Source organism: Schistocerca piceifrons, chromosome 6 (assembly GCF_021461385.2).
Source record: "Schistocerca piceifrons isolate TAMUIC-IGC-003096 chromosome 6, iqSchPice1.1, whole genome shotgun sequence".
NCBI classification, from domain to species: Eukaryota; Metazoa; Arthropoda; class Insecta; order Orthoptera; family Acrididae; genus Schistocerca; species Schistocerca piceifrons.
Window position 1 is genome coordinate 476,981,833 of NC_060143.1, and position 20,440 is coordinate 477,002,272.

General features: G+C 44.6%; 1 protein-coding gene across 4 annotated transcripts in view; it reads left to right on the plus strand.

Annotated features, from left to right (window-relative positions):
- The first annotated feature begins 14,601 nt into the window (after positions 1–14,601).
- The window catches only part of LOC124802954 (pyroglutamylated RF-amide peptide receptor-like), a 523,445-nt gene continuing 517,606 nt past the window's right edge, over positions 14,602–20,440 (plus strand). For 3 of the 4 annotated variants that reach the window (XR_007017170.1, XR_007017169.1, XM_047264043.1), the window contains exon 1: positions 14,602–14,649. The gene's annotated coding sequence lies outside the window, so the exon portion shown is untranslated. The remainder of the gene's footprint in view (positions 14,650–20,440) is intronic. The other variant, XM_047264044.1, reaches the window with a different exon arrangement.

Below are 20,440 nucleotides of genomic sequence, written 5' to 3' on the forward strand. Positions count from 1 at the left end.
GGACTACATTTTCTAAGGACTCTCCCAATGAATCTCAACCTGGCATCCGCCTTACCAACAATTAATTTTATATGATCATTCCATTTCAAATCGTTCAGTATTCATACCCCAAGATATTTTACAGAAGTAACTGCTACCAGTGTTGGTTCCGCTATCATATAATCATACATTATAGGATCCTTCTTTCTATGTATTCGCAATACATTACATTTGTCTATGTTAAGGGTCAGTTATCCTTCCCTGCACCAAGTGCCTATCCGCTGCAGATCTTCCTGCATTTCCCTGCAATTTTCTGATGCTGCAACTTCTCTCAATACAAAAGCATCATCCGTGAAATGCCGCATGGAACGTCCGACACTATCTACTAGGTCATTTATATATATTGTGAAAAGCAATGGTGCCATAACACTCCCCTGTGGCACGCCAGAGTTTACTTTAACGTCTGTAGACGTCTCTCCATTGAGAACAACATGCTGTGTTCTGTTCGCTAAAAACTCTTCAAGCCAGACACTCAGGTGGTCTGATATTCCGTAGGCTCTTACTTCGTTTATCAGGCGACAGTACAGAACTGTATAGAACGCCTTTCAGAAGTCAAGGAAAATGGCATCTACCCGGGAGCCTGTATCTAATATTTTCTGGGTCTCATGAACAAATAAAGCTAGTTGAGTCTCACACGATCGCTGTTTCCGGAATCCATGTTGATTCCTACAGAGTAGATTCTGGGTTTCCAGTAATGACATGATACGCGAGCAAAAAACGTGTTCCAAAATTCTACAACAGATCGATGTCAGAGATATAGGCCTATAGTTTTGCGCATCTGCTCGACGACTCTTCTTGAAAACTTGAACTACCTGTGCTCTTTTCCAATCATTTGGAACCTTCCGTTCCTCTAGAGACTTGCGGTACGAGGCTGTTAGAAGGGGGGCAAGTTCTTTCGCGTACTCTGTGTAGAATCGAACTGGTATTGCGTCAGGTCCAGTGGACTTTCCTCTGTTGAATGATTTCAGTTGCTTTTCCATTCCTTGGTCACTTATTTCAATGTCAGCCATCTTTTCGTTCGTGCGAGGATTTAGAGAAGGAACCGCAGTGCGGTCTTCCTCTGTGAAACAGCTTATGTGTTTAGTATGTCAGCTTTACGCGTGTCATCCTCTGTTTCAATGCCATTATCATCCTAGAGTGTCTGGATATGCTGTTTCGATCCACTTACTGATTTAACGTAAGACCAGAACTTCCTAGGATTTTGTGTCAAGTCGGTACATAGAATTTGACTTTCGAATTCACTGAACTCTTCACGCATAGCCCTCCTCACGGTAACTTTGACATCGTTTAGCTTCTGTTTGTCTGAGAGGTTTTGGCTGCGTTTAAATTTGCAGTGTAGCTCTCTTTGCTTTCGCAGTAGTTTCCTAACTTTGTCGTTGAATCACGGTGAGTTTTTCCCGTTCCTCACAGGTTTATTGGGCACGTACCTGCCTTGAACTTTTTCCATAAAAATTCAACATTGTCAGTGTCGGAACATAAATTTTCGGTTTGGTCTGTTAGGTAGTCTGAAATTTGCCTCCTATTACTATTGCTAAACCGATAAGCTTTCCTCCCTTTTTATTGTATTCCTATTTACTTCCATATTCAGGAATGCTGCAACGGCCTTATGATCACTTCCCCGCCTGCATGGAAAGAGCTCCGTTAAGGCGTTGTCCCCTTGGGTTAATTACCCCCAAGCTGGGAATCATTGCTATAGAGGGATCTGTTTAAGGTGTGAGCTACCGCTTCTGTTTTGCTCTTTTTTGCTGATGGGTAAGCCTGCGAGCCAACCGTATAAGTGAAAATTTTTGCACAACGGCTTTTATAACGCTAATTTGTCGCCGTGACACTTATACGCTCTCCGGAAGGGTAAGCTTACCCTTTGCTCTATATGTGACGTTAACCAGTCGTATGCAAATCTGGTTGGTTTCTCAGTATATGCTAGAATGTTCAGATGTGCTGATCTACAAACACTGCCTCCACCAGGTGGTTGCAAACATGAAATACACAAATAAGGGGATAATGAAATGACAAAGGAAAGTACTAGCTATGAAATGATACACTCAGTAGTGTTAAATTCTTTACTCTTCTTCAATTTTCTCTATACAAGATCACACAGTGCGAGTAACATTTTAGTTCTGCTTATTCACATTTGGTAATCGCTCTGTCTGGCACTGTCCTGTGATATATTCACGGTCGTTAATTCAAACTCGGAATACTGACATCAGCTATGGCAATTGCAATAATATTTAGAACTACACTCGCGACTAGCAACGTGAAGCCTCAGCATAGAACGAAAAAGACACGTGATCAGCAATTTACTTTACTTCCCTAACCGCCGTTGCGAATGTACGACCACTACAGTGATCTAACGCTTATCGCTGCAAAGGTTCTCGCCTCAGCGAGATAACATAAATTCTGCCTTACCAAAAGCTTCCGTAGGCACCTCCACGGCTGCCGTGGAACACCAGACGGTCCTCAGGCTCTCGCTATAAGTACTCTATCCCAGTAACGAAGTCTCACACCTCGCCAGGACCAACCTCTCTCCTCGGCGCCCCAAGAAAATGTTCAAGTGGCTCTGAGCACTATGGGACTTAACTACTGAGGTCATCATTAGAACTACTTAAACCTAACCAACCTAAGGATATAACATACATCCATACCCGAGGCAGGATTCGAACCTGCGACCATAGCGGTCGCGCGGTTCCAGACTGTAGCGCCTAGAATCTCTTGGCCATCCCGGCCGGCCGCCCCAGGAACAAATGTTTCACAGTCGCTACGCGTTTTTGTAACTCCTGTTCTTTTTTCTTCACCCCTTTCATGTGCGTGGCCAATCACGTTGCTGGAAGGCGTTCGTTTCCGAGCGCCGAGCAATTTCAGATTTGCAACCGACCGAAGCTTATAGAAGCTTCCAGACTGTTCCAGAAGCTTCCGCTCCAGCCGTTGGGAAAACCACCTACACGCCGCCACGCGTTTTGTGAGCGAGCCCTTGTGTCTTCTCCTTGGCCACGTGGCTCCCGCTAAGCCGCGGTCCACCCGCCTGGGGTTTCCAGTAGCTTACGCTCGCTGTTGTCTTCAGCTCTCAGGCCTGCCTGCCTCGCTTGTGTCTTTCCCGTTCTCCTGCCAGCTTCCCGTCTCTGTCCGCATCACTATCGCCCAACGTGCAGATATTCTGCTACAAATTAAGACCCCTAGCCGATGTCAGTATTCTTAACGGTTTCCTGTCTCGATATTTATACTATTAAAGGATCTTCTTTCTGGAGTGGTAGTTGTAATATCGCTCAAAATGATGCCACCTTACAAAGGTAAAACCTGTAGCGTAAGGCAAGAAATCGAAAGCATGAAGCAAATAACTGAGGACGAAGGGAGCAACTCGGAGGTGAAGGAATTCGTGACGGGCCGCTTCGAACCATTCAGAAGACTGATGACTCCCTACTGCGCTCTGGTGGAGCAGCGGCACTGTGCAGAGCGGCATCGGCGTCGGCGCGCGCGGCCAGTGGCGGCGTGTCGCAAGGTGCGTCATCCACGGCGTATCACCAGGGCCGGGTCGCCCCGCGAACATCCCGGCCGTGCCGGCCTTGGCCCGATCGGCCGCGTCGCCCACGCCGGCCGCAGAAATACACGCGCCGCCCGCCGCCCCGTGACAGATTATTGTGGCCGCGCCGCAAACACAGGCCCTCTGCCACGAGCAACTGGCCGCCTGCGGGCAAGCGAAACGGTCACTGTCCATCAGACCACTGGCTCCCGAGTATGAGGGTCACTCCAAAAGAAATGCACACTATGTTTTTTTTAAAAAAATCCTTGTTTTAAAGTTTTACAGTGTGCAGATACATCCTTTATTAACAAAATTTTCATTTCTCCACATAATTTCTATCACTCTCAACTGCCTTACGCCATCTCGGAACCAGCGTCTGTATACCCGCACGGTAAAATTCTGGATCAACCTGTTGGAGTCACTGTTTGGCAGCGTGCACAAGGGAGTCATCATCTTTAAACCTTTTACCACGAAGAGAGTCTTTCAGTTTCCCAAAGAGATGATAGTCACATGGAGCCAGGTCAGTACTGTAAGGCGGGTGTTTCAGTGTTATCTATCCGAATTTTGTGATTGCTTCCGTGGTTTTTTGAATGACATGTGGCAGTGCATCGTCGCGCAACAGCAAAACATCCTGCTTTTGCCGATGTGGTCGAACACTTCTCAGTCGAGCTTGAAGTTTCTTCAGTGTCGTCACATATGCATCAGAATTTATGGTGGTTCCACTTGGCATGATGTCCACAAGCAAGAGTCCTTCGAAATCAAGAGCACCGTAGCCATAACTTTTCCAGCAGAAGGTGTGGTTCTGAATTTTTTTTCTTAAGTGAATTTGCATGATGCCACTCCATTGATTGCCTCTTCGTCTCTGGTGAAAAATGATGGAGCCATGTTTCATCACCTGTCACAAATCTTCCAATCTCCACCATCTCAAAGTGTTTCATAAGTTCGCTGCATACCGTTTTTCTTGTTTCTTTGTGAGCCACTGTCAACATCCTGGGAACCCACCTGGCACAAACCTTTTTTAACGCCAACACTTTCAGTATTCTGCAAACACATCCTTCCCCTATCCCAACGTAACGTGACAATTCGTTCACTGTGATGCGTCTGTCAGCAGTCACCAATTCGTTAACACTCTGCACATTGTCTGGAGTGTGTGCAGTACGAGGCCTGCCGCTGCGAGGACAATCCTCAATATTGCCGTGCCCGCTTTCATCACGTAACCTGCTTGCCCACCGACTAACTGTACAGCGATCGACAGCAGCATCTTCATACACCTTTTTCAACCTCTTGTGGATGTTTCCCACTGTCTCGTTTTCACAGCATAGGAATTCTATGACAGCACGTTGCTTCTGACGAACGTCAAGTGTAGCAGTCATCTTGAAGACATGCTGTGATGGCGCCACTCACGGGAACAGGTTGAACTATGAAAACAGGCGGGAAGGATTTATCTACACACTGTAAAACTTTCACACTTGCAGACTGGAAACTGTATTTTTATAAAAATAGTGTGCATTTCTTTTGGAGTGACCCTCGTACATGTGATTACCACAGATTGTTCGATAATATCGGCAACCTTACGGAGGGATAAAAAATGTTATCTCCATACTACAGAACCTTTATTCGCCCAGACTGCAATAAGTACATACAGAGATCTGCATAAAAATGTAGACGTTCTTTGGTGGTATATATTAATGAAACAAAATGAAACACTGTTACAATATTGTACATGGGGAAGGTTGTTTGATGTGTTCAAAGTGACCCCCATTAGCAGCCAAACAACGTCGATGCCGCTGTACTGTTGACCTAAATACGGTTGTCAGTGTTGCCCGAGTGACAGCCGCACAGGACGCCTCGATGGCATCTCGTAGCTCTTTCAGTGTAACTGGCTTCTTCAAGATCCCCCATAGGTAGAAGTCAAGAGTTGTAAAGTGGTTGATACTCAACAGCTCATCTTCGACAAGGTAGATTTTCATCCATTTAAGCTGTGACTTCCCTGTGGTACGGAACTGAGGCGGAATGCCATGTTGTTGTAGGTTAAATCTCGGATGGCTGGTAGAATGGAAGTTTGCAGCATATGAAGATACTCGTTTCCGGTTACGTCATCTTCGAAGTAGAATGCGCCAATCAAACCGCGCGATGACAGACCACACCACACATTAACACCCGGTAGATTAACATCTTTGCCCAAGTGGACCTGAGGATTTTCAAGAGCCCAGTACATGCAATTGTGGCAGTTTACGGTATCATTCAGTGTAAGTGCGCCTCGTCAGACTAGATAACCATCCCTGCAAACAGTTCATCCTCGCGACGCATGTCTTCAGACCTCTCACAGTACTCCATCCTTCGATCCTGGTCGTCCTCGTTCATACCGTGCAGCGATCTCAGAGTGTACACTTTCCAGCCTTCATTATTCGTCGTAAGCTTGATCGGCTTACCTCGCTTTCACGTACACCACAGATTTTTCAGCTGACCAAGTAAAATGTGCAACACAGTAGCGATGGAAGCTGGACTTGTTGATGGTTCTGGTCGACTAGACCTTTCCTTATCAACATCCTGAACAGTACCATCGGCCTCAAATTTACGCCGAATGCAGTAAACTGTTGTATGTGTTGGTGGTTCGGTTCCGTACACATACGCCGTTGCCGTTGTACCTCCATGTTTTCGTACTTCCGGTACCACTTCAATACGGCCTTCAGTTGCTCAAACGATAAAATTCCGCCGCGCGGAGTGGCCGCGCGGTTTGAAGCGCCATGTCACGGATGGCACGGCCCCTCCCGCCGGAGGTTCGAGTCCTCCCTTGGGCATGGGTGTGTGTGTTATTCTTAGCATAAGTTTAAGTTAGTTAAAGCAGTGTGTTAAGTCCAGGGACCGTTGACCTCAACAGTTTGGTCCCTTAAGAATTCACACACATTTTAACATTTGGCAAAGTTAAGTCATTCAGTGCTGCACTGTCATCTGATGGAAAACGGGGGCCAAGATCTGCTGAGAAAACAATGGACTGCGCTGCTGCGCAATATTGAAACGATATGTCATTTTTTTCCAAAGATGTTAACCTTCAAAGAGGATCTGGACGGTACTGCTTATGGACAACTAGTTTTGGCAGTTTAAACAGCATTAGGGCAACACCACGCGTGCAGGGTATGCTGGTCGCGGGCTGGCCAAGGCCCAGTTTGTGCCGACTTTGCTCGCTCCTTTCCTGACTGCGGTGCGGCATTTTTCGGCCGGTCCAACTCTCTTCAGTTCGGTGGAATCAAGTGGTTCAAATGGCTCTGAGCACTATGGAAGTTAACATCTATGGTCATCAGTCCCCTTGAACTTAGAACTACTTAAACCTAACTAACCTAAGCACATCACACACATCCATGCTCTTGGCAGAATTCGAACCTGCGACCGTAGCGGTCGCGCGGTTCCACACTGTAGCGCCGAACCGTTCGGCCACCCCGGCCGGCGTTGGGTAATTCCCACCTCTCCGTAATTAGTCTACAAAAGTGCTAGAATATTTCGACCAACATGTGCGTGAAAGACATATTTTCCATTATGAAACTAAGTCACGATTACGTGGCAGCCCGAGTGCGAAAATGTGTGAAATTGCCTGTGTATTTCCGTTTGCCGACAGACTGTACCACATAAAAATTATATCTCTTCAGCCGCCAAAATTAATTCAGTAATACCGTCAATTTCTTTTTTTTTTTTATCTATGCTGCGGAGTAATCTGGAATACAAAACCAAAGCATATGGAGTGCGACTGCATTGCCATGTAAATGTGGCACGTTCGCAGTTTCGCCCTCCTCACGCTCAAACAGTCTGGCGTGGTGAAGGAGGAAATGAGCCAGCCAGGTTGAGCGTTGCAGCACTCGTGCCAGGGCATGGTCCACGAGCCGAATTCTTGGCCACCACTGAAACACATACATCAACCATTTTGCACCTCAAAGTAGTCCACTGTCATCTAATCGTAAACATATCTGGGAGCAACTCGTTGAAGATGACGCACAGTGTAACGCATTATAACAAACGCACATCAAAAAAGTTAAGCATTACCTCGGTTCCGAGAGTTCCGGAATCTGTACAGAAAACATGAAAAGCGACCAACATAAACATCATTTTCGCTGGTTTTATTGCTCATGAAAACCACATATTGCATGTTGTACCATCATACAGCGAGACCTTCACAGGTGGTAGTCCAGATTGCTGTACACACCGGTACATCTTATACCCAGTAGCACATCCTCTTGCATTGATGCATGCCTGTATACGTCGTGGTATACTATCCACAAGTTCATCAAGGCACTGTTGGTCCAGATTATCCCACTCCTCAACGACGATTCGGCGTAGATCCCTCAGAGTGGTTGGTGGGTCACGTCGTCCATAATCAGCCCTTTTCAATCTATCCCAGGCATGTTCGATAGGGTTCATGTCTGGAGAACATGCTGGCCACTCTATTCGAGTGATATCGTTATACTGAAGGAAGTTGAGACGTGGTTTTGACTGGAATTAAGTTAAACATGGAAAGAAGGATCCACCAATGTAACTTTCTTTTCAGACAACCTGTTTATTTAACAATATATAGTCATAAATTTGGTTTTTCTTTTCAAATTCAACAAATTTGTGAAATGGGTAAGCTCAGCAAGGGAAATCAAAACAAGAACAACATGACAATAATTACAAGACGACCGGACCTACAGCCCGCCTGTCACCGGGTGAAACAGCGGTGTTTACTACCACGCTGCACAAAGTTTCTCTTATTAAATGCCCTTCTGCAACATTTGAAAGCTATAGAAGCAATATTGATGACAAGAGTGTTTCAGTTACTCAAACACATGACGTAATTTTTAATTTGGAAATTGTACGTCGAAAGGTTCGGGGTAAAGATGCGCACCAGTGCCGAAGTTTAAACAGATTAGGAAACAGTTATGACAATGATACGGCTTGCTTCAAAGCAAGCAACCTCTTAATTTCAATCAGCAAACAAGTTGCGACTGGATCCCAACATGTCCCTTCTAACAGTCTTATTCTGACTAAAGCCCTGGTGACAGCTGACTGTTAATATTTCAAAGTTAAACTGACTGTCAGTTATGAAGGCCGCTCTGAAGGAACGTTTTGAAACTTTACGTATGAACACTTATTACGAGAGAACTCATTCGACGGAACCACGAGATCTAGTTAAAAATACGCCAACAATGACAGGTCTTTCAAAGACAGCAACGGACAGCTTAGTACGACCGGTTGTGCAGACTATAACTAATGCAGTTACAATCAAGGAATTGAACCGGTTAATATATAAATCTAAGCACAATATATAAATCTAAGCACTGCAACCTGTGCCTTGATACAATTGTTCCGAGGAGCTGATTCGTTAGCTTATTAATGATCGGGTATAAACCAGAAAGGAAAGACAATATTATGATATCAGAACAAATTTTCAAAAGACAACTAGTGTCTACAATACTACGGCCTATATTTACGACCAAAGAGGTGACCGAGTAAAACTTTGAGGGTCGGATACAAACCAGAAAATAATTAGGTCAGGTAGACAATGACACAAATCTCCACAAGGATTACAGAATGTTACTCCCCTTTATTACGAAGCGGTCCACGGATCCAAGTTGCGTGGCGGCGGTCGCTGAGTGGTGCCGATGACAGTCAGGTATAAGGGGGCAGCCAGGCCACGAGCGTCATCCGACACGAATGTCGCCAACCAACCGATGGGATGTCGGCCTGCTGCTTGTAGTCGATGCTGAACCCGTTGAAGTACTCCTGCATCTTCACTTTGCGCAGGCCCTCCTTGTGTAGCTCGTGGCTTCCTCCGCTCGGATCCCGTGACCGCCTCTTATCGCGCCGTTCCCAAACTTGGTGCCTCCTCTTCTCGGGACACCAAACCCTGAGATATATCGGCAAGCAAAGACATTCTGAGGTTGTGTCCCTCACAGACACCAACTCTACCTCATAGGTATTGACAATGGGTCCGCAAGAGAGAGATAGTCGATACTACTCCTGAGCCAGTGGCACCAGTCAGAACTGTCTACTAACTCAATGGCGCCACGGATCAGAAGTCATTCACAAGATCTGCACGATGGGGGCGCGAATTGTAGTCCATGAAGACGAATCCCTCGTCAATATGCTGCCGATATGGTTGCGCTATCGATCGGAGGATGGAATTCACGTATCGTGCAGCCGTTACGGCGCCTTCCATGACCACCAACGGCGTACTTCGGCCCCACATAATGCCGTCCTGAAACTGCAGGGAACCTCCACTTTGCTTTACTCGCTGGACCGTGTGTCTAAGGCGTTCAGCCTGACCAGGTTGCCTGAAAAACACGTCTCCGACGATTGTCTGGTTGAAAGCGTATGCCGACACTCATCGGTGAAGAGAACGTGATGCCAATCCTGTGCGGTCCATTCGGCATGGTGTTGGGGCCATTTGTACCGTGCTGCTTGGTGTCGTGGTTGCAACGATGGACTTCGCCATGGATGTCGGGAGTGAAGTTGCGCATCATGCAGCCTATTGCGCACAGTTTGAGTCGTAACACGACGTCCTGTGGCTGCACGAAAAGCATTATTAAACATAGTGGCGTGGCTGTCAGGGTTCCTCCGAGCCATAATCCGTAGGTAGCGGTCATCCACTGCAGTAGTAGCCTTTGGGCGGCCTGACCGAAGGATGTGATTGACAGTTCCTGTCTCTCTGTATCTCCTCCATGTCCGAACAACATCACTTTGGTTCACTCCAAGAAGCTGGACACTTCCCTTGTTGAGAGCCCTTCCTGGCACAAAGTAACAATGTGGAGGCGATCGAACCGCGGTATTCACCGTCTAGGCATGGTTCTATAGACAACTCTAGCCCTGTACCTCCTTCCTCGTGAAATGACTGGAACTGATCGGCTGTCGGACCCTCTCCGTCTAATACGCGCTGCTCAAGCATAGTTGTTTACAGATTTGGGCGGGTTTAGTGGCATCTCTGAACAGTCAAAGGGACTGTGCCTGATACAATACCTACAGTCAACGTCTACCTTCAGGAATTCTGGGAACTAGGGTGATGCAAAACGTTTTTTGATGAGTGTGTAATAAAAACATATTTATGGTAAACACTCAGAAAAGTTACTAATAAAATACATTTGGTTCACATGTGTGCCGTCAGCTGCCAATACAGACAAAGCAAGCAATACCCTGCGAACCAAATGTATTTTATTAGAAACTATTCTGAGACCTTACCAAAAGTGTGGCCGGCCGGGGTGCCGAGCAGTTCTAGGCGCTACAGTCTGGAACTGCGCGACCGCTACGGTCGCAGGTTCGAATTCTGCCTCGGCCATGGATGTGTGTTATGTCCTTAGGTTAGTTAGGTTTAAGTAGTTCTAAGTTCTAGGGGACTGATGACCTCAGAAGTTAAGTCCCATAGTGCTCAGAGCCATTTGAACTTACCAAAAGTGTGGTTTTATTACACTGATCAGTCAGAACATTATGACTATCGATCTATTATCGATAGAAATCCGTCCAGGCGACAAGGGCGTCAGATGGTGAGGAATGACTGCTAGATACACGTACCGTGCAATATAGTATCAGTGAGTGTGCTGTCCATGTGTAGAATGGGATCCATGAGTTTGACCGAGAGCAGATATTGACGGCCCGGAGGCTCGGGACGAGCACTTCGGAAACTGCATTACTTGTCGGGCGTTCGAGGAGTGCTGTGGCGAGTGTCTTCAGCACGTGGGGTTACCAAAGTGAAACCCCGTCCAAGAGTCGTGGGGTTGGACGATCACACCTCGTTACAGGTATCGGTCGTCTCAGACAGGAGAGGTGGCGAACTGTGGCGGAACTAACATCTGACTTCGATGTGTCTGAGCACACAGTACGTGGAACACGCCAAACGATGGGCTTCCGCTACCGACGACCCATTAATGACCCAATGTCGACACCACGTCATTGGCAACTACTACTGAAATGGGCGTGTAGCCAACGCCAATGGACGTTGGCGTACTGGCAAAGCTTTGCATAGTACATTCAGTCCCGATAGCCCGATACTTTCTTTAGCTTACCACTGGGAGGCCGCCAAGCCGACGCCTTCCAGTGGAAAAGCTCCTTCACACCTGTATTGCCGGACGAGACAAGTGGGCGACTGTTTCATTGTCCTCTGGGGACACTCACGTGGGCATCGGGTGGATCCAGTAGAGTTCGTGCAAGGCACCACGACAGCCAAGCAGTACCGTACACTGGTTGCACTTCATGATTATCGTGTTTCCCGCCGGCAGCGGTATTTTTCAGCAAGATAATGCGCCATGTCACAAGGCCTGCTATGCGATACAGTGGCTCGAGTAACACAGTGGTGAGTTCTAATTGATGTGCTTCGCCCCCAGTTCGCTAGATCTGAACCGGGTCGAACGTATCTGGGATGTGACCGAATATAGCGTCAGAGCTCACCGTACCCCTCCGAGGAACTTACGGGAATTTGGTGAACTGTGTGTGCAGATATGGTTGGCTACTAGGTAGGGGCTCAAAATGTTCTGGCTCATCAGTGTATGTGATTAAATATAAACGTAGGCTTCTGCGGCCATTGTCACATTCAATAAAATTTTTCTGGGTTTTGTGATCGCATTGTCAATATACAGGGTTATTACAAATGATTGAAGCGATTTCACAGCTCTACAATAACTTTATTATTTGAAATATTTTCACAATGCTTTGCACACACATACAAAAACTCAAAAAGTTTTTTTAGGCATTCACAAATCGTTCGATATGTGCCCCTTTAGTGATTCGGCAGACATCAAGCCGATAATCAAGTTCCTCCCACAACCGGCGCAGCATGTCCCCATCAATTAGTTCGAAAGCATCGTTGATGCGAGCTCGCAGTTCTGGCACGTTTCTTGGTAGAGGAGGTTTAAACACTGAATCTTTCACATAACCTCACAGAAAGAAATCGCATGGGGTTAAGTCGGGAGAGCGTGGAGGCCATGACATGAATTGCTGATCATGATCTCCACCACGACCGATCCATCGATTTTCCAATCTCCTGTTTAGAAATGCCGAACATCATGATAGAAGTGCGGTGGAGCACCATCCTGTTGAAAGATGAAGTCGGCGCTGTCGGTATCCAGTTGTGGCATGAGCCAATTTTCCAGCATGTCCAGATACACGTGTCCTGTAACGTTTCTTTCGCAGAAGAAAAAGGGGCCGTAAACTAACACCGTGAGATTGCACAAAACACGTTAACTTTTGGTGAATTGCGAATTTCCTGCACGAATACGTGAGGATTCTCTACCGCCCAGATTCGCACATTGTGTCTGTTCACTTCACTATTAAGAAAAAATGTTGCTTCATCACTGAAAACAAGTTTCGCAGTGAACGCATCCTCTTCCATGAGCTGTTGCAACCGCGCCGAAAATTCAAAGCGTTTGACTTTGTCATCGTGTGTCAGGGCTTGTAGCTTCTGCTTTAGCCTTTTCCGTAAGATTTTCCAAACCGTCGGCTGTGATATGTTTAGCTCCCTGCTTGCTTTATTCGTCGACTTCCGCGGGCTACGCGTGAAACTTGCCCGCACGCGTTCAACCGTTTCTTCGCTCACTGCAGGCCGATCCGTTGATTTCCCCTTACAGGGGCATCCAGAAGCTTTAAACTGCGCATACCATCGCCGAATGGAGTTAGCAATTGGTGGATCTTTGTTGAACTTCGTCCTGAAGTGTCGTTGCACTGTTATGACTGACTGATGTGAGCGCATTTCAAGCACGACATACGCTTTCTCGGCTCCTGTCGCCATTTTGTCTCACTGCGCTCTCGACCGCTATGGCGGCAGAAACCTGAAGTGCGGCTTCAGCCGAACAAAACTTTATGAGTTTTTCTACGTATCTGTAGTGTGTCGTGAGCATATGTCAATGAATGGAGCTACAGTGAATTTATGAAATCGCTCCAATCATTTGTAATAGCCTTGTATATAAAACTACGGACGTTTCGGTCCCTGTTGCAAGCGACTCTCTTCAGGGTGTTTTTGTTTATATTGGAAGTTTATATGATGAATGACGTTACACTGGTACACTTTATTCAACGAGTTGCTCCCAAATACGAGGGCTAGTCGGAAAGCGAGGTACGATCGGTCACTAAATGGAAACCACTGCGAACACCCGACGAGGCTTTTCACAGACGTTTTGTGCAGTGTCTCTAGTATGCCCGTCGATCGCATCAAGACGCTCTTTTCAGTTGTGAGTGTACTGCGAGCGAGTAAAGGCGCCTAGAACAACCATGTCTCCCGCCATGTAGGAGGGCCCACTGAGAGGCTTCGCCTTAGTGAATGCAGCCCACCTAACACAATTGCCACACACTTCCTTCTTCATGGCAATTCTCAGCCGCACCCTGCAGGGGCAGTAAGGACGCTCCCGCAGCCTTTTCGATGGGAAGTGTTTGATCATCCACAACACAGCCCTACTTGGCTCGTCCTGAGTATCAACTCTGTTCACATGAAATGCAGGATACGAAGACAACACTTGGGAGCAGGCTACACGCTATACACCAGCGTAGAGAATTATTGGAAAGCACAGGCGGTTGCCTTCAATGACGATGGTTTTGGAAATTTGGTATAACGCTCCGACAACTATCTAAGTCGGAGCGGCGACTGTGTAGAGAAGTACCTGGAAGATGTAGCTAAATGTGCAAAGAAAACTGTTTTGATTTTCACTGTGCTTTCCATTTCGCGACCGATCGTTCCTTACTTTCCGAACAACCCTCGTATGTTCACGACTAGATGACAGTGCACTAGACTGAGTAGCACTTTGGTTATGTATGTAGATGATCTGAAGATGGCAATTTACGTTGATGAAACCAGTTGTCTCTATATGTATGTTTATTGCGGTCTATGGAAATCAAACGTCTCTTGTAAGAAGATTACATTTTTCGTTTTCAGAGATCGCTCTCCAGATGACAATGTTAGGAAGAATGTTTCTTTTTTGTTGTACAGTCTCTAATGGCTTTGCTGTTGACCATTAAACACTAATTTTCTTTCCTTCCTTTTCTGTTGCAGGTATGATCCTCGTAATTTCCTGGCTACGCCTGGAGCCTGTGAAGTCGTTCTATGTCTGTTATGTGCAAATAAAATACGAGAGTGGAAGGGCTAGCTCGAGGTAGGTGTGAGTCATCTCTTTCAAAAAGCGTTTCACTATTATTACACCAAAGACACCCAAAGAAAAAACGCAACCATATTTATAAACAGAAACTCTCACTCAGTCTCAGAGATATCACAATTCAAGATCACATACAATTTTAACCTATAAATAGATATACCTCCGCAACTTTCTCAGCGAATACAAGAATGCAAGGTTCAAAAATTTGAGAAAAAACTCTATAATAAAACACTATGCTCAAAACTCATCTATAGCACTCCATTCAGTGCAAGGAAAATTCTGACGTGACTTGAATTGCATTAAAACTCTATGAAACGACATTTATATAGATGAAACATCCATAAAAATTTGTCAACATAATTAATGAAAGTAATGCAAAACGGTAATACTTGGAAGCTGGAGGACGAATGACTGTTTTCACCGCACAGTAGGCAGCTTCCTTTAGGGGGCGTCACACTCGCACTCTCGAATGTATCGCTAAAGTGACGACTTTTGAGTTGGTACATTGTGTATGCCACAGGGCCATTTTGCCGTACTTCTGAGAGGGGGTCTCTCCATAGTCTTCTTAAATGGCCACTGGTCTGGTTTCGGGTCGAGATCGAGTGATTTTACCATCACGTCCGGTCAACACCCGTTACAGACAAACTTCTAAAAGTCCTTGCAGGAAATAGCTTCTTACAGAAGCGCTATAAATGGAAGCAGAAAATGGGCAATGAAAATGCCCACATTCTCTCCGTGATTACCACAGAATGGAAGGGGTGCACGGTAAATAATTTCAAGGAGCAGGTTGGAGGTTTTGAAATCGGACAGTTCGGCCGGTAGTCCTCGTCGGACGGAGATGATTGGTCGTGGACACTCTGGTGCTGATTTTCTTTTTTAAATTGAGCGTCACTTCGGTAGTCGGTTGTTGGTACTCTTTCGCGATCACCGTGGTTACTTTTCCGATACAGAAAGCCTACAAAGAATTTCATTGTGCGTTCACGTGCGAGGGTGTCGAATCTCCTACGGGGATGTGTGGGTTGATGTTGCTGAGTGTTTAAATGGGCCATATCTCCTACCTAGGCCATTAAATGACAGGCATTATTACAGTTTCCTCGCCAAGGCATTGCCACGTTGCTGGGTGATGTGCTTCGAGCATGGCGGTGCGTTGGCACATTTCAGTCGTCCTGTGCGTCGGTTCTTGAACCGACAGTTTCAAGAAAAGTGGATTGGCAGTGGTGGTCCTGTACCACGGTGTCTCAATCCCCTGATTTGACCCCTCTGGTCATTTTTGTATGAGGAGAGATTTGCAACCTTGTTAACAAAACGCATGTTGAATCAGATGAGGGTCTGGTTTCCTGGGTGGAAGCAGCAGCAGCAGAAACAGGAATTAAGGACTCTCCAGCAGCCTTTGACCGTGTTAGCAATGGCCGACCGGTGTAACCTCTATTTACAAGTAAATGGGGGCATTTTTTGAACCTCTAGTGTAGCTGAAGTAATTATGTGGCGTTTCTGTAGTTGTCTCTTGGTAATAAAGAATTAAAACTTGTTTATGTTGGTTTTTCCGTGACAGACAAACACATTAGATGCAGAGTTTCCTATTGCCCCATGCAGTCTCCCAGAGTCTGTTAGCTTAATTAATTTTCATGTAGTAAAAACTCCCTCACACGTGAGATGGCAATAGAGAATAATATGTGTTTCGGTGTCCCGTGCAACCTTCCAGAGTTTGTCGGTTTAAACAATGTAGATAGTTATGCTAATGTATTATTACTCTTCCTGAGGTATTCTTGAAGTTACTGGTGGAGAAATATAAACGCAATTACCCCGTCAAAGATGTGTTTTAAGTGCGGGTGAAATTGGGAAGCAAGATAATTCTCTAAACACTGCAATAGCATACACTAACATTCTAATGGTTGTTGGCACACAAAAATTATTCTACGGGCATCTATGATCGTATTCAAAAAGTAGTTGGAAATATCAAGATATGCAGCTCAGTAATATCCTCGACAGCGGCCGCTATTATGACAGACAAATACGCAAATGACTGCAGTGAGTGATAGCTGGGCACAGCATAATTGTTATCCACCTACAGATTTCACCACAGACGGTTCCAGGACACATTTCTCGAAATATTTTGTTATTCGGCCTCACGCCAGTGAGAATTTTCGCAACTTTTAAAACATCTCAGCTCAATCCAACCGAACATTAGCTTCGTAAAAGTATGGCTGTCTTCCACCACTTGTGTTGGAAAGTAGGAAGTATGATGGTTCGTTGAGATTTCTGTCTTCATGCTGATAGTTGTCACCATCCGGATGAGTTAGATGGATACTTCGTAAGTTCTTTCATAGAGTCTATGTCGCCTCAGTCGCTGTAAGAGTGATGGTAGCACTTGAAAAATGGACTACGGTAATACTTCTCAGTTGTGATTACCAGACGTGTTTCAGAAATATATCTCTCATGAGGTAGTGGCAAGCTTCTGATTTTGTGCGTGTTTGAAAGCAGACACAGAAAATCCGTGCCCCAAAAAGTAGGTGGCTGAATGAGGCCCATGAGTTAGCTTGGTCCACCGTAACGTTTACCTTTAAGCTAGAATGGATGTAGTGAGATCATGTGAGTGATGAGAACAATGAGATGGCGGCTAAGTTCACAGCTTTGCCGCCTTACGCAGGTAGTATTTTTAATATAACGTTTTTATTTATTTATTTTACAACATGATCAATTACAATATTTGTAATACTACATTAGTAGGTTTAATTTTTATGCAAAATACATGTTGCATAAGTCTAAATACAACGATGTACAGTAGTCTGTGTGAAATTGTACAAATACCCGTAACAGTAAATCTCTTTGGCGTGGAAAAGGAAGATTCATATTTTGGGAAAGTTTACTCCATTACAAAACTTGTAAAAGTTGTTTGAGCATGGCTTTACTAAAACTGGTTAGTCAGCTGTCCGGCTATCTTCCATTACACTAGCAATTTTTCTCTGTGCGCCTTCCTCGTTATATATGGTTACATCCATAAAAGGTATTCTAGTTTTTGCTAACCTTCTTGAGTATATGCAAGCGCCACATGACGCTGGTGTAAACTGATGGTAATAATTAATTTTCCATTCCCGATCAACATAAATGTAAAATTAGATGAAATGGTGATTCAATGGAAAGATGATGCTCAACAATCGGAGAAATATTATGGTTGCCCTTTTTGTAGTTCCAGCCCATTCTCTGCCTCATTTTTCTTCCGCAGTACATCTGTTGATAGAAGAAGCAGGAAGTCTATTGTAACTTTCTATTGTGTTTTCTCGGGTTGCTTGCTTAACGAACTTGTCAGATACTTCATTCCCAGGTGTTCTTGCATGGGCTTTTGTCCATTTCAATTAAGATTCCATTTCCTCTGACGCAATTCCCTAATTTTGTCTGTGATTTATTCTATGGCTCCCGGAGTTTTTAACGGATACGGCATAACTCGACAGTCCGTGCGTATTCAAGCTGCATTTGGAGTAATTATTTTACACAATTTTACACATCGCAAGGTGACTATATGCTGTACTTGATTATTGGTGAACCAGTTCTGTAGTTTGTTTTCCAAATAACTCGCACCAGTAGAGACAGGTCGTATAATAAAGAAACGTGGTTCAAAGCCCTGAGATTAACGCCCTTCTGTGACCTGTCAAGATGATCTTGGTATGAGTGAGGCCGTTGACCATCGTATCCCATATTTTGCGCCGTGTCATACATCAGTCAGACCATTAGGACCTTGGACGACTATTGTATAGAGCATTAGTGTCAAACACGCTTGTAACAGCCAGGAAAACATACGAGTTTAGAATATTGATTAACAGACGTACACACATTGATCAATATACTGCAAGTTGGCGAAGCAGTGATGTCTGGAGAGTCTGAAATCTCTGAAATGTAGCAGAATAGAAAGGATTCCCATTGCCTTCATTTAGCTGGAAGAATGGAGGAAGTATTATGCAAATCTGTTTGTTGAAAACTGTCTACAAGTTTTTGTAAAAAATGACCTTGAGTTGTTTAACTCCGACGCATGTTATGAAGATAATGAAATAATTAGGATTTTAGAAGTTAAAAAAGTGCTTACGACTATGATGAATGGGCGAGCTTCAGGTTCAAATGGACTGTCCATCAAACTGCTCAAAAGAGGACCAGATAAATATATGGGATTAATAGCGTGTGTTTTCAATTGCTTCTTAAGGGGGAGAAGGATTACCAGAAGAATGGAAAACATCATACATATCCAGCGTACATAAAAAGAGTGACAGGGAAACATGCACAGTCTATAGAAGAGTATATGTACAAGTTCCCACATCATATGGAAAAATTATAAAGGTGAAACACGAAGCACAGGTTGTGGGCAAAGAAGAGAATGGATTGCGTACCAGAAGATTATGTACAGACATGATGCTTTACCTAAAACAGCTCGTGCGAAAAAGGACTTGCCAGGAATTTAGAGACCCATATGGTTTTGTTGATCTCAAAAAGGCCTCTATAAAATGAAGACTGCAGTGTTAGGGAATGGAGTGAATCGTTTGTATGCTTTTAGAGCTTTATATAGTGGTTCGACCTAAAGTACATACGAAATTATCTGGAGAGATCCCAGTGACCAAAGAGCTACGACAAGGATGCGCGGTAGTACCTATGTTGATTAAAATATACTTGAATTCTGCTCTAAGGTTATAGAAACGTCCTCGTCGTAGTATGGTTGTATCTATAAATGAGGACAAGCAGTTCACTTTGCATTGTGCTGATGACCAAGTCAGTTTTACAAATGATGAGGATCTCATGATCCACATAGTTAGAAAGTTGCACAGGGACTGTCAGAATCATGGTTTAATCATTAATTTACAGAAAACAGAGTATTTGGTTGTTGGAGGAGTGAGTCAAGACTTGACGTTAGATTTTGGTGTAGTAAGGTCTGTGGATTCCTCTAAATACTTGTAAGTCATCATCAACAGAGATGAAGCCAGTAAAAGCGAGATTAAGAAACGCATAGGCCAATGTACACAAGAAGTAATAATTAGGTGTTTATGAAGCACACTTATCAGAAACGAAGATTAGGTGTTTCAGACTATTCTAGAACGCAGAAAGAGAGGGGAAACACGGGAAATATCTAAAAGAATGAAGAGAAACATATTGTCGATAGGGATTGGATTTTGGAGGTGTTATTGGAAGTTTACACTACGGGGTAAAATTGGAGATGGGATTTTGGGATTTTTGCTTGGTGTTTCCACTGCATGGTAAAATTAGAAATAAAGACGCACGTAAGAGAATGAACCTGGGTGCCAATGTAAGGGATGCAGTCGAAGTAAACAATTGAGATGGTATGGGCATGTATGCAGTTTGGGTGAGGACAGATGGCTTAAGAAGACGCCGAAAGTAACATGGGGAGTGAGAGTTAGAAGAACTACGAAGAGAGAAATTTTCAGGTAGAAGCCAGGAAAGATAGGAGATTTCGGAAGCTAGGATGTGAAAAGGAACTACCATCTTTATTAAATCTAATTTTTCTTTAAAAAAAAAGAATATTGCCTTTGTACCGGTCGTCCTTTGAAGTGTGTTTGACGCAGAGATAATGGCGTGCACTTCTAGTTAATTAATTAGTGTCCTCTAAAAAGCTGTTGAAATCAAGCTAGAAAGCATCTATATAAAATATAGACACGGAGAGTTTGCTTGAATTCTGTTTGAAATAGTGCTCTCTCTCTCTCTATCTGGTTAAACAACAGAGTGATGAAAATAGGATTTCTTGTTCACCTAATGTTATTTACTGTTTCACGATCCATTATTTCTGTTGAAACTT